General features: G+C 42.0%; 1 protein-coding gene, 1 long non-coding RNA gene and 1 other non-coding gene across 3 annotated transcripts in view; all 3 read right to left on the minus strand.

The window, feature by feature from the left end:
• The window catches only part of CPNE1 (copine 1), a 28,256-nt gene that overhangs the window by 8,871 nt on the left and 3,631 nt on the right, over window positions 1-15,754 (minus strand).
• LOC144332114 (uncharacterized) lies at window positions 3,676-14,147 on the minus strand. The gene is made up of 3 exons (XR_013399885.1): window positions 13,057-14,147; window positions 8,466-10,785; window positions 3,676-4,618 (listed from the first exon to the last, which is right to left on the minus strand). It is a non-coding gene; the product is annotated as an uncharacterized LOC144332114 (long non-coding RNA).
• On the minus strand, window positions 12,279-12,381 carry LOC114670634 (U6 spliceosomal RNA). The gene has a single exon (XR_003720336.1). It is a non-coding gene; the product is annotated as a U6 spliceosomal RNA (small nuclear RNA).

Raw genomic sequence — 15,754 nt, forward strand, 5'->3', positions numbered from 1 at the left:
ATTATATACATTTATTTACTGTTTCCCCTACTAAAATATAAACTCTGTGAGAAAGGAATATTTAGCTGTTCTGTTCATTGCTCCATCCCAAGCACTTAGACAATATGTATTTGCAGAATGAAATCTGAAAGTTCATCTCCAGTCCCAGTTCCCTACCCAGCCAGTTCCAAACTAACTCATGTCTTGCCCCTCTAACCAGGCAGCACCATGCTTCTCTGATTCACCCCCTCCCTCTGCTGGAAACATTTTCTTGCATGGAGCACCATGACAACACCCGGGTATTCCATCCTCCTGCAGTCACCATAACAATCACCCTCAGACCTCTTGTTATCCCTGTGTCCCCCTTGGCCCATACACCTGAAGACCACTCCACCAGCAGTGCACATGAGGTTAAATCTTTCACTGAGCTTCACCCAGCATTCCAGGTTTCCCAGAGCTATACCCTGAGATGCCTCCAGCCTCAGCCCTCCCCTATACGAATCCTCAGTCAATCGCTCCTCCCTCACAGCCCACAGTACCCCATCTTGGTCTCTCATCGTCTCCATCTGGAATGCTGTTATCAAAGTTGGAATGTGAAGAGTTCAACTTGCTTCACATACTGCCCCTCCACAGCACCCTGGCCCCTGCATGAACGCTCCCAGTGACAGAAAACCCAGTCTTACAATCCAATCATCAGAAAGTCGAGGTCCATACAAATCCTACCCAAACTGACCTAACTCTATGGAATTCTTACTTCTACCTGGTAGGTGTTCTTCCCCAGCTCCATGGGAAGGCGTTACCCTATCTCCCTATGAGAACTCATCTGATACGTGGAAGCTGTGAACAGTCCCAGCTGAAATCTGGAGAAACAGCCCCAGTTCTTTTGACTGTTGCCCCTAGAATGTGGCCTGCAGACTCCCGACCATTCTGATCACTCCCTTGGAGGTTCCCCAAGGACAGACCCAGAGCAGAATACATGTTCCCTCAAGGGATCAGGATCACAGCTTCCCCCAAGTCACAACCTGAATTCCACGCATGTCACCTCACATGCTCTCCAAGGCAGTGTTTACACAGTACGGAGACAAATAAAAAAGAATGCTCATTTCACTAATGCTGGGAATAGTGAAAAACCTAAGGCAGCCTAAAGGTCTGTCGACTAAATATGATACATCTGAACAACGGAATGCTGCATAGTGGCTACAAAACAAGACAGAACTATATTATATTGGTATCATATGAAAAAATAAAAAATAGGCTGGGCACAGTGATTCACTGCTGTAATCCCAGCACTATGGGAGGCCGAGGTGGGCGGATCACTTGAGGTCAGTTCAATACCAGCATGGCCAACATGGTGAAACCCAGTCTCTACCAAAAATACAAAAATCAGCTGGGTGTGGTGGTGCACACCTGTAGTCCCAGATACTCGGGAGGCTGAGCCAGGAGAATCACTTGAACCTGGGAGTTGGAGGTTGCAGTGAGCTGAGATCACGGCACTGTACACAAGACTCCATCTCAAATAATAATAATAACAAGAAGTGTATGACCATTTTTTACTTCAATTGTAAACCTCCATTTTAAACTTAATTGTAGGTGTATCTTTATAATAGATTTGAATACAAACATAAAATAAATAAATACACACACAGAAAAATGGAAGATACACCAAATGTTTTAGGTAGCTCAAAGGAGTGGAGGATGAGAATTTTGTGAACTCCATACTTCTGTATTGTTTCAATATTTTTTTTTTTTTTTTGAGACGGAGTCTCACGCTGTTGCCCAGGCTGGAGTGCAGTGGCGCGATCTCGGCTCACTGCAAGCTCCGCCTCCTGGGTTCACGCCATTCTCCTGCCTCAGCCTCCTGAGTAGCTAGGACTACAGGCGCCCGCCACCGCGCCCGGCTAATTTTTTGTATTTTTAGTAGAGACGGGGTTTCACTGTGGTCTCGATCTCCTGACCTTGTGATCCGCCCGCCTCGGCCTCCCAAAGTGCTGGGATTACAGGCTTGAGCCACCGCGCCCGGCCTTTTGTTTCAATATTTTATATTGTTTTGTATTTTTTAAAAGGCCTCATATAAAAACAAAAACAAAACAAAACAAGCAAAATAAATAAAAAGGCCTCATTAGCTTCTCCCCCCAATCCACACCTCAAATCCTGTTTACTGTTCATTCCAAGCCCAAACCCTCCATTTCCAGTTCAACAGCCCCTACCTAACTTCAGGCCTTATTAGAGTCTCTTGCGTCCTGCTTGGTTTCTGTCCTAGCACTGCCCCACCCGGTCATCCCAGATGCCAGCTTTCAGTCTCTATACTAAGTAAAAGCCCTGTATAGCTGCCTTTAGGTTCAGAGTCAAACTCCCTACCAAGGCTACCTTGCTGCACAACTCCAAAGGACATACCTACATAGAACTTGGTAGTCGCGCAATTTGATAACCCTGCATCCCTAGATCAACCTTTAAAGCCCTTCCCTGTTTGCCATCAGCTCTACGTCCTGCCGCTCACTCGCCCACCCAACTAGTCATCCAAAGTTATTTCTGGTTCATCTAACACACATGCCTGACTTTCCTGCCTAGCAAATGTCCTGTCATCCATGGTTCTAATATGACATTATTCCTTTATGAACCCTTGCCCATTTTCCCCAAGAAGGATTTTTTTATCTCTACTCTGGATGACTGCAATGGTTTCCTCATCAGTGTTTCTGCAATCACACAGACATTTCTGGGTTTATTCGTCAAACAGAAACCTGATCATGTCATTTCTCCACTGAAAACTCTGGAATGCCTTTCCAAAACACTTAAGATAAAACCTAAAGTTCTTACCATGGTCTTCAACAAGGCCCTGCAAGACCTGACCCTTGCCTAACTAATCATCTAGCCACCCAACTATCCTCCAGCCAGGTTGGCCTTTCTGATCCACATACACCTAACACCAACCTTATTTACCACCTCAGGACTTTTGCACTCTGTCTCCCTCCTTACACTCCAGAAAATAAGTTATACAAGATTAGTAACTCTGGCTAGCTCCATGATCCACAACAGTATCTACGTATCCTACAGTAGATAGTAAGTATTCAGTGACTGACTTAACATTGAAGCCACACCATAATTTTTACTTTTGTCTGTCTACCCTGTAAACTGAGGGCTCCTCGAACTGGGGCTGGATATTATCTCTGTATCACTAGTATTAGTGCTTAGTATATAGGGTACTAACAACCATTTGCTGAACAAATGGTGAATGTGCTTTTGCTCAAGTCACACTTCAGGCCTTGAACTAATGTGTAACAGTAAATCTCCCCTATCCTGATCTTATACAGTTCAACTTTAAAATTTAAATGCAGGACTCCTACAATTCAATTAAAATGGACAAAATATTTGATCAGGCACTTCATAAAGGAAAATATGTGAATCAGAAATAAGCAAAGTGATCCACAGCGTTAGTTATCAGGGTAATGAAAAATAAAACCACAATGAGATACTGTTACATACCCACCACAATGGCTAAAAGTATAATAAAAAAGACCACCACCACCAAATGCTGGCAAGGATATGAAACTCTCATATATTGTTAGTGAAAACATTAAATGTACCACTTTGGAAAACAGTCTGGCAGCTTATCAAAAAACCTAACATACACCTAGCCCAAGAGCAATTCCACTCCTAGGTTTTTAGCCAAAAGAAATGGAAACATTATGTCCACAAAGATTTGTATACGAATGTTCACAGAAGCTTTATTCACAATAGCCAAAAACTTGAAACAGCCCAGGTATTCATCAATATGAGAACAAATTGTGATGTTTATAGAAAATATTCAGCAACAAAAAAACTATTAATATCTGTAACATGAATAAAAATGAAGAATAAAGTAAACAGATTCCATTTATGAAGTTTCAGAACAGGCAAAACAAATCTGTGATGTAAATATTCAGAATACTGGTTGTCCTCCCTTCTCCCCCAGGGGAAGGGCAGGTATTAACTGAGCAGAGGCAGAGAGCTCTCAGTGGAAGGGAAACGTTCTTAGCATTCTAAGAATGTGGGTCACAGGAGTGTGTGCATTTGCCACTTCCATCTAAAGGAACACTGAGTGTACGCATCTGATTGTAAAATTTTACCAAAAAAACCCCCACAAAAACCCAACAACCCATAAACAAATGTTGCACTAAAGTTAAGGCATGCTGAAATGTTTCGAAGTGTACTGATGCGTGCAACTTTTTTGAAATGCACCAAAAAATAAAAGTTGTTGTTGAAGAAATGTGATAAAACAAGATTTTAAATTGTAGGATCTGAAACGGTGGATATATGGGTGTAATTTTTTTTCAACTTTGCTACATGTCGAAAATTTTCATAATAAAATGTGGGGGAAATTATTATTATTTTTGAGACACAGTCTCGCTCTGTTGCCCAGGCTGGAGTGCAATGGGGCCATCTCGGCTCACTGTAACCTCTGCCTCCCGGGTTCCAGCAATTCTCCCACCACAGCCTCCAGAGTAGCTGGGATTACAGGCACCTGCCATCATACCCGGCTAATTTTCGTATTTTTGTAGAGACAGGGTTTCACCATGTTGGGCAGGCTGGTATTGAACTCCTGACCTAAGGTGATCCACCTGCCTTGGGTTCCCAAAGTGCTGGGATGAGCCACCGCACCCAGCTAGGGAAATTTTTAATTGGAGAACTACAGGTCCTCCCGGTAAGAGGTTGTTGTGAATGACAAAAGCATTAGCAGTGATTATTTGGGGTGGTAAGATTACAAGCAACAACTGGAGCTGCTGTCTTCTCACTCCATGACTTTTCAAATGTACCCAAAAGAGATGCCCTTGGTCTGGGCCAAACACATGTAGTGAGTGGGCTACGATTATCTTCCTGTGTAGGACTCAATTCCTGGTGTACTATTCCTTCCTAATCATTACCATTATACCACTTTTCCTGGACTATATCCTTTTTCAGTTTTTTGAACCCAGAATCAAACCCCAACATACCATTGTGGGCTCATGTGTGCCTCAGTAGCATAAGGGACTGGACTCTCACTGATATGATGCCCCCTAAGGTGGCCTGGCTTCCATTCTGAAGTCAGAGCTTCCTGTGCAAGCATTTTTGTTCTTCACAGATTTGTCTCCTTTTCTTTCTCATTGGAAATCACAACTCTTTAGAAACAAATCTTTTCCACCTGTAGTTTTCTATCCTTTGAGCAGTATTTCCTTTAAATGATCTATAAACCATGGGATTATTAATCTCTTCCAAAACATGTTTCATCTCCTTTGAAATCTACCTCTAAGCCTACATCTGCTTAGAAATCTGTGATTCTACCTACTTTAAACCAGATTCATTTATTTTTCATATACTGCCATTATAATTAGCCCCATGGGACTTTCAACCTCCTTTTTAGGACCAAAATCTTCCAGAACCATATTAAATATCACATTCGAGTCAATAAAAAAAAAGTTTAAAATTTTATCATTTATTTTTGTGATATTTGTGCACTCTTTCATCACCAAGCACATCTTGGCTGGATGTCTGTAATAGTCTTAACTGGTTTTACCATTTCCACTCTCAGTCCCCTATCTGTTATGTTGAAGTCATAGACATTCTCTGACTCTAATCCAACAAAATCCCAATTCTTATAATCCTATCAAAATATATAATTTGCTTTTTATGTATTTCTCCTCTTGGACTGTAACTTCAACAAGCAGAGGGACCAGATTAGCCTTGCGTCTGTGCCAATGCCTGGAAAATAGCATGTGTCTATTGATATCTGTTAAATTTATGAATGCTAGGAAAAGAGTAATAACTCAAGGATCCTCAGAAATGACCCAAATCTAGCTCTGACCTGCTGCTGAGACACCAAGAGAGAAGTAGGCTTTCTAGGAACATCGAACACAAAACACCAGTTTATCATCTCTATTATGTCCCCACCCCGCCACCCTTCCATTTGGGGCTAGTTGGGTGCTGAGAATGGAACAGCTGAGTCCACAGCTCCAACATTTTTCTGCCTCTGCTTTCTACCACTTGGGAGTCACCCTTTATAGTTTGTTTTCTTCTGTTTACTCCTGCCAACCTCGGTGTGCCCTAGCAGGGCACATTCTCTGTCCCTTAAGAAAGGCATACTCATTCCCATTTTTATAACTTAAAATTCACAGTATGTGAGAAATAAAAAGGAACTGAGTGACCATCTAATTCAAGTCCCTCGATCCAAGGCATAGAGGGAAGATGTGGTTTGGCTAAGGCCACGTATATGGTTAAGTGAAATGAAGACTGGAACTCAAATATTCTGATTCCTACCTAATCTCTAACCTTGGACTGTTGTTAAGACTTTTTTCTCTTTGAAAAGCCCCCTTTCTATATTCAATTGCAATCTGATGCAGTGGGCAAGAGTGTGGGTTCTGCAGTTAAGTGACCAGGCTCCAAATACTGGCCTTACTCCTTCCTAGCCACAATAATGACATACTACAACACTAAATTGATGTCATATCTATATAACTTGGGCAAAATACTTAATCTCACTAAACTTCAGGTTCCTCAGGTGTAAAGTGGGGGATAGTATCTATTTATTTAGATTAATATAAATAATGTATGCATGGTGCTTAGTACAGAGTCTGGAACTGCTGTGACCACGTGTTAGCTATTATCATTATCCTTCAAGCCTAGCATACATATGCTTCCCTTTTCATGATCTTTCCATACTCAACTTCTCACTCTGGGCTACTATATTCAATTCATGCCACACGACTGTATTCTGTCGATGTTTCTCCAGCTTCTTGCCTGTCAACTAAATGACGAAACTCTTCAGAATAAATACTGTTGCAGCTTCTCCTGCCACACAGCACATACCTGAGCACATAATGGGAATTCAAATATTTGAGGGAAGTTTGTGGCAATGTGCTGGCGCAAGCTTGTATGGCATGCAAGAGCCAACTGTTATATGTTAGGAAGTTGTGTAAGTAGGTGGCTTTGGTAAGTTTAAAACTACAGAAATTGGACAACAGAAAAAGTAACAGCTTCCTTTCCCCTGCCAGCCAGTTTACCAGCATACTGCTGTCGATAGGGAATCCCATTCTCTGCTACAAGGGAGTAACTTGCACTTCATTTTCTATGGCTGCCCTTCCCCTGCCTTGGGAGGTTCTAATTTTCCTATTCATAACCTAGAAGATTTTTCCTGGGTCCAGTGGGATCTAATTCAGTGCCAAATGAGCTGAAATTCATTCATCAGTCCCTAACACTTCCCTCTTCCACTTCCAAAGCCCTAACCAGGAAAGGCACCAGCCTGCAATTCCCAATTCCTTATCCACCCCAGGTAATGACCAGAAGTTGCACAGAGGCTGCAAGAACATGGTATAGAGGGCTGAAGGTCTGGGTGGCAGGGTCACTCCTTTAATAAACCAGTGTCATGCTCACACTCCTGTTGCCTACCTTGGCATGCTGGATCAATCAGCTCACAGATGCAGGATCAAGTCTTGAAAGCCAATCAGAAAATCCTCCATAGGCTTACAAAGGACCACCCATTGAACATGTTTTCCCATAAGATTGAAAAGACAAACTACACCGACCACCACCACTCTTCTTTTCCTTTCTGGCCTCATCAAAGGACACGGAGAAGGCAGACAAATTTTCTTATCCCTACTTCTCCAACTTGGGGATTCTCCAAATTTACATCAGCAGCTCTAAGGATATTCCTCATAGGTCACAAACTGAACCAAAATATGAAAATCCTTTCTATAAAACTACACGTTCCTTATTCATACATATGACTAAGGGCTACTGAATGGTGCTTATAAACTGAAATTTTCAACAATAAATTTGGTTTAGATCCATGTAGTACTAAGGAGTCAGGCTGACACAGTATTTGGCAACACTACAAAGCTTAAGATGTGCACACAAAAACTAAAAGGTGGGAAAATATGAAAAAGAAAATGGCCACAAGGCTTCCCACTTTGCTGTACTGGGTGATGGTCAAAAACAAAAAACCGGAAGCCACTAGTCTGACTCCAACATCCCCAAAGGCTTATCCAAAGTTGAACAAATCTAACCACTGTACAACTAACTCTTAAAAAATAACTTGAGGACAAAACTGGATATGGAGAACGAAGCAAACTGAGGAGGAATAGAGTCTTCAAAAGCAGGATGGGGGAGGTGAGGGCAATCTGGCTGCGCCACCTGTCACCCCATTAATCACCCCAGTTGATGTGGCTGAGCTGCCTGGCTAGGTGGGTGTCCCCTGCCTCTCTCACTGCTTCACATGCATTCCTCCTGAAGCTGCATGCTCCATCAAAGAGGACAACCATGCCTGAGACAGGAGGACTGGTCCTCGGTCAAGGATACACGAGTAGCTGTGATCCCCTGCTAGAACCTGCAAACAGGCTCTCAAGAGTAGGATAGGACTGTAGTGGAGTGGGTGTTTTTCTCTGCCCAGAGACTCTGAACACACTAACACAAAGTCTTCATGTGAGTACTTCAAAATAAGTTCAGGCTGGTGCAGTGGCTCACACCTGTAATCCCAGCACTTTGGGAGGCAGGATCACCTGAGGTCAGGAGTTCAAGACCAGCCCGGCCAACATCGTGAAATCCTGTCTCTACTAAAAATACAAAAATTAGCCAGGTGTGGTGGTGCACACCTGTAATCCCAGTTACTTGGCAGGCTGAGGCAGGAGAATTGCTTGAACCCGGGAGGCGGAGCTGAAATCACACCACTGCATTGCCGCCTAAGCAACAGAGTGAGACTCTGTCACGAAAACAAAATACAAACAAAAAAACAACAAAGTAACTTCAGGTCTGCCTCTGCAATCATAAGCCTGACTGTGGAGGCCAAGACGCCTCACCAATAGGCAAGGGCCCTCCACACTATAGTAGGAGTTGGCAAACTGAAAAGGCACTGGATCAGGGCAGAGCTCCTTCCCTAGCAGCTCAGAATCCATGACAAAAGACTGCTGCCAGTGGCCTCCCACTTTCCCTAAAAGTCAGGGAGGGGATGGGGATGCCTGTGGAGTCATACAGGCATCCATGATTAAAACATCTTTGTTTTCCCCTATTATTTTTCTTTGTCTGGATTACCCCACCTATAAACTAGGGATAATAATGTTAACTTTACAAGGTTGTGAGGATTACATGAGGACAGTCATGGAAAGTATCCCCTGGCAGGCACAGAGTAAGTACCCAGTGTCAACTGTCCCTTTCGGTGCTCACAAACAGGGAAGTGCACCTTTGGGTCCTTCTGCAGTATCATGAACTCCTCGGTTCATGGGACCAAGGAGGAGTGGATCCAGGAGGAATGCCTCTGGTCCACCTGCTCCAGGATATAACTAGCAGGACAGGGACAGCCCCCAAAGGAGAGATGATGACTCTTCCCCTTTGAATTTCTCAAGCCACAGTGTGGAATCACTACCACACTAGGGAAACCAGGAGAGCAGTACCCAGATCAAAATTTGGAGCTCCATTCCTGGTCACTTTAGTTTAAGGTCCAAACTCAGTACAGATTCCCAGAAATCGAATGGCTAGGTTCATACAATCACAGAAGCTTAAAACCAGACACAAGCTTATCTAATTTAATCCCATATTGTAAAAGAAACATTGAGGCCAGAGGGAAATAATGTCCTAAGTCACATAACTGATGGAACCACGAATCAATTCTGAGAATGTTATTTCTATATCCAACCATTTTAGCAACAGTTCACATTTTGTAATTCACCCCAATCTGAAATCTACCCTGCCACTAAAAGAGCAGTGAGACTCATATGGTCTCCCCTCATGATCTATGCTAACATTAGCCTTGCACAAAGATGGAATATAATTCTCCCTACTTGTCTGACTGCTGGGGCAGGAAGGTAGGAAATCCTGGACTCCACATTTATAGGACTTGATCAAAGGAATAAATTTTAAGTAGCAAGCATGCATAGTGCAAACAAAGTAGAGAACTCACCTCTAAAAAATGTGATCTGTATCAAAATTTTCAAAGGACATCTATAGGGTAGTCAATTCTGCCCCCATCCCTCCCGGCTGAAATCTACATTCTTTTAATGCCTATCACCGGTGAGGTGCCTGCGACAACAGTATTATATCGCCTTCCTGATGATCTCCAGGACTGAGGCATCACCAAATACCTGTGCATCTACGTGTGCACAGAAGAAGTGTGTATCTCCTACAGCACAAAAGGAGATGAGCAAATGAACAAAAGCAGACCAGAGCTCTTGGAAAAGAAATCTGTTTTTCATAATGCAAGCCCCTTACCCCTCACTGGAATAAATTCATTTGGGACACTGGGGAAGAGTTTATGATGGGTCTTCAGAATTTACATGTTAGAGAAGGCAAGAAAGCAAAGGAATATTTCAACAGGAAACTAAGCTACAACAAAGACTAGTTTACACTTGTTCCTGTCTAACCATGACTTAGCAAACGGCCAGAAAAGCCTCTACCTGATTCCCGTGGTATAGGAATGTACGTAGTTTAAGCACAACCGAGCACTTAGTTGTGGCTTAAAACCCTCAACTGTTGAAGAACAGGAATCTTATTTTGCTTTTCCACCAAAGTGTAAGTGCTGGGTGCACAACACTGCAAAAATCTGTTAGTATGAGATACAGCTATGGCTAAGTTGTACATTCATGTGAAGTTGTCTTAAAAGCTTGAAGGTGACAGGTGTTTCCAATTCCAATCTGTCAATTCAATGGTCATAGAAGTAAAGCAGCATATCTACATCAGTAATCAGTAGTTGCATTAATGTCCATCGCTTCAGTCACAGTTACAGAACAGGGACCCTACTGGTCCCACAGGCCAAACCATAGAAGGGAGTTATGTATAAAGGCTGTGCTGGCCGGGCGCGGTGGCTCAAGCCTGTAATCCCAGCACTTTGGGAGGCCGAGATGGGTGGATCACGAGGTCAGGAGATCGAGACCATCCTGGTGAACACAGTGAAACCCCGTCTCTACTAAAACTACAAAAAACTAGCCGGGCGAGGTGGCGGGCGCCTGTAGTCCCAGCTACTCGGGAGGCTGAGGCAGGAGAATGGAGTGAACCCGGGAGGCAGAGCTTGCAGTGAGCTGAGATCCGGCCACTGCACTCCAGCCTGGGCGACAGACCGAGACTCCGTCTCAAAAAAAAAAAAAAGGCTGTGCTACTCTCCAGCCCCCACTGCAATCTAATGTGTGGAGTATAGTGGAGTATAGCATTAACAACTTCCAAGTGGGATCAAAGAAAAATCAAGGCAATCAGAGGCAACAGCACTGGTACCAGTTGGTGTGATTTAAAACCTTTTAAGAAACTGAGGCCAGGCATAGTGGCTCACACCTGTAATCCCAGCACTTTAAGAGGCCAAGGCGGAAGCATCCATCGCTTGAGCCCTGGAGCTCAAGACCAGCCTAAGCCACATAGTGAAACTACCCCTCCACTCCACTACCACCCCTCCCCCCGCATTTACTTGTCTCTACAAAAAAAATTAAAAAAAAAAAAAATAGCTACTTAGGAGGCTGAAGCAGGATTGCTTGAAACCAGGAAGTCAAGGTTGCAGGGAGCTAATTGTACCACTGCACTCCAGCCTGGGCGGCAGAGTAAGACCATCTCAAAACAAAACAAAACAAAACAAAACAAAAAACAACAACAAAAAGAAACTAAACTCCTTAAATCATTTCCACTGTGTGACTTGTGGTAGCACAATGTGGTTATCATTTGATATGAAGCACAAACTCTAAGTGACAAGGCTTTTTTTTTTTGAGACAGGGTCTCGCTATGTTACTTGGGCTAGCCTCAATTCCTGGGCTCAAGCAATCCTCCCACCTCAGCCTCCCAAAGTGCTGGGATTACAGGTGTGACCCACCACGTCCAGCCTGACAAGTCTTATCCACTAATCAAAAGCTATGAGTGAACTATTCCCACCCATTAGGAGGCTGAGGCTAGAGACAGCAGTGAAGGGGCTTCAGTCTAAGAGTTTTCAGTCCCGGTTACGAGCAGATTTACTATATAAGCAAGCAAAGGGAGGAAATGAACAGCAGCAGAATGGAGGGAATGAACCATCAAGTAGCCCATTTGAATACAGTACAGCTCATTCCTAAAAAGAGTTAAATTCACTCAACACCTTTGACTGTTCATACTGAATTATGTTCTCTTGCTGGTCATTGCTCCATAACCAAATAGTCATCTTCTCCTATTATGAAATGGCAAATCATCAATTAAGAAAAATGACTTGAAACTAGTAGTTACTAAGATCAAAATTCAGATGCCTGGAACAAATGGGGAGCCAATTCCAATGTTCAGCTGTGCCATTTACCACTTCTCTATGATATTTGCCGAGTCTCTATGCCCTAACCTTCAACATTTTCTTTTAATTAAAAAAAAATACAGAGCGCTTCACAAATTGCATGTCATCCTTGCACAGGGGCCATGCTAATCTTCTGTTTCATTCCAGGTTTTAGTATGTGCTGCTGACGGAAGCACACCTTAAACATTTTTTTTTTTTTTTTTTTTTTGAGACGGAGTCTCGGTCTGTCGCCCAGGCTGGAGTGCAGTGGCCGGATCTCAGCTCACTGCAAGCTCCGCCCCCCGGGTTTACGCCATTCTCCTGCCTCAGCCTTCCGAGTAGCTGGGACTACAGGCGCCCGCCACCTCGCCCGGCTAGTTTTTTGTATTTTTTTTTTAGTAGAGACGGGGTTTCACCGTGTTAGCCAGGATGTTCTCGATCTCCTGACCTCGTGATCCGCCCGACTCGGCCTCCCAAAGTGCTGGGATTACAGGCTTGAGCCACCGCGCCCGGCCCCTTAAACATTTTCACTGGAAAGAGGTCCGTGGGACTATTGACAGAATTCAAGGGATGTGGCTGACTTTTCCCAGCACTCTTTCCTGGCCCTAGACTTTTAGAGTGCTGCCCTTCTGTCCCTGGATCTGAAATGTTTGTCAGGTAGCTTTTTTCTCCTTCTGGACTCCAGTGATAGAGCAGTATGTAGAAGAGCATACCACCAATGGTTGCTCACTGCTAGTTATGTCGATCCAGAAAAGGAGTCATACTCTAGGATGCTTTTGAGACTCTAACACAAAGCAGCCAAAGCAACAAGAATAAACTCAAGAACAGCATGGCAAAGAATTACCATTTACCAGCTGGGCACGGTGGCTCACGCCTGTAATCTCAGCACTTTGTGAGGCCCAGGGGGGCAGATCACGAGATCAGATCGGGACCATCCGGGCCAACAAGGTAAAACCCCATCTCTACTAGAAATATAGAAAAAAAAATTAGCTGGGCGTGCTGGCATGCACCTGTAGTCTCAGCTACTGAGAGGCTGAGGCAGGAGAATCGCTTGAACCAGGGAGGTGGAGGTTGCAGTGAGCCGAGATCGCGCCACTGCACACCAGCCTGGGCGACAGATCGAGACTCCATCTCAAAAAAAAAAAAGAAAAAAATTACCATTTACCTGAGCAGGAGATGAACTTACTTATGTTGTTGAATAGAGACGGGTTTTCCCAGAAAAGTCACTATGACATCAGAGAATTGTGCTACTACCACTCTTCCAGAACATTTTACAAGTCAAAATGACCAATTTTATACTAAAAAGATGAGACTGAAATAAAGCTATTTTTAATTAAAAAAAAAAAAAAAAGGAAAGCCGTTAAGTTTAGATTCTACCATATCCCATAAAAGCTCTACTTTTGGGAGATTGGTGATGATGCACATAATTGATAAACTAATTCTTGCTGTAAAACACTGGAAAGCAGGTAACAATGAATTACATAACTATCTCTCCTGAACAAGAAAAGGAGACATATTATCACACAGTCCACCCCTTTCAGATGGTAAAAGCCATTCTGGATATCTGTAGGCAGCTGATTTCACTCAGAGATTTGTTCACTGTTTAGTCAAACCCTGATTATTTAATAATGGCTCGGCTACTACCTGGAATTATGGATGTCTAGCCCCCTCTAAAACACGCTGGGTATCCAAATTCTAATACAAGCTAAACTCCTTCAAGATAAAAAGTTTTCAACATTTTTTAAGAGCTTTGTTTGCCAACACATCACACACATAAAATTCTGAAAAGGTGGATACTATGGACTTAAACTAGAATCAAGTTTCCTCCCTGTTGTTCCAAGTATCTTCTCTTGACACTTCAGCATTAGCAGGCAAGGATAAGCAACAATTTTACCTCTCCAAGATTACCAAATCTACCTTTCCAAAGGCACAAAATATTTTCAGGTTAAAAAAAAAAAAAAACCCTTACAAAATAATATTATAGCTCAGTACTTTTGTGCAGTTAAAGCATTAAAAGCATCAGTCTGTTTTATTTTTTGACAAGTTTATTGAACAGTATTCAAGACTTCATCTTTATAAACAAAAACCTCTGCTGAATGATGCCAAGGCAATACTTGCTGGCAATGATGTGGCCATATTGGCAACAAGCCATTTTATTGTGTTTGGTTTCTAAAGTCTGGACTACTATAGAACTGCCAGTAAAACAATTTAAATGTGGCAATTTTGCAAGGATGGAAAATAATTTTTAAAGTGACCACTTCCAGAAATTCTTTCCAAGAGATATAACTAGCAGCAATCTTACATTTTCTTTACTCATTTCCCGAATGTTCTTAAAATTGATGAGATTTTATTTTTACACACTTGGCCCATACCTGTACACAACCACAGACTCCAGTAAAAGGGATCTGGAGTTTAAGGCTTTCATGCATCCTTATTTTTATGCGAGGTTGACTATTTCCACCTAAAAATGTGTATGTTTGCTTACTTCCATACAGTCCTAGATTTTCATCCAGTGGGTTAAGACTGGCCTTAACTACATAGAATATTACTATCTGAAATTTTAAATAAAGTTTCCTAATCGAATTTTCATTGTTGATGCTTTGACAACTTGGAGTACAAAGCTAGGAACTACATTTCACTTAACACTGTTTCATTTTTTAAAAAGCCACTAATAATAATTGTACATCCAAACTACAGTGTAAACACAAAACACACCTCCAAATTATGCTTGTAAACTAAATGTTTCACTAAAGTTCAGAAAAGTTTACAAATTTGCTTATTTATGACATACATTTGTAGATTTCTCTAATCCTTTAAATCAAAAGAAAAATGAACACCAATAAAAAAAATCAGAAGGGAGAGGAAAAAAAATTAAATCTAATGGAAAATATTCTCTTCCATTAATGTCAGAATCACCAAAAGCAGACAATAAAATTTACACATAAAATTGAAAATATCAAGATAGTGTTTACAAATGCACACAACTTTGAGCAAAGCTTTACAAATCCTTCATACCATACAAAGCAAATGAGAAAATAATGTCAATTCATTTCTACCCCAAACCTAGTTCTTAGGAGAAAATTCGCAGGAAGAGAGGTATGAGTAGTTTCACAGAATACATTTTCAAGAATTTTTTAAAAACTGAAACTCCAATGCCCAGAACAAGATAAACAGTATCCTTAGCAGTTAGCACTGTTAATAAGTCTCAGATACACAAAAATCAAGTTCCAGAGGGCAAAGCATTTAATTACATTCCACAACGAGCACTGTTGTGATTCATATAAAACATAGTTCTCTCCAATTTCTACACAAACCGCTCTTTTCTTAATTTATTTAATTAGATGAACAATGGAATCAAGTTTTCCTTTTCAGCATTTATCTAAGATGTAGAAATAACAAAGTAGTTGCAATAAAGTGTATGAAATATTTAATAAGAATGTACGAACATATAACCAAAATAAACTGTGAAATAAAAGACTTTCATCTTCAAACAACCCATTTTTCTAAAATGAAAATAGTTTTCCAATGGGGAAAATATCTGTGGTTGAAATACAACTCTCAAGCAGTGCT

Source organism: Macaca mulatta, chromosome 10, assembly GCF_049350105.2.
Source record: "Macaca mulatta isolate MMU2019108-1 chromosome 10, T2T-MMU8v2.0, whole genome shotgun sequence".
In the NCBI taxonomy this organism is placed as follows: domain Eukaryota; kingdom Metazoa; phylum Chordata; class Mammalia; order Primates; family Cercopithecidae; genus Macaca; species Macaca mulatta.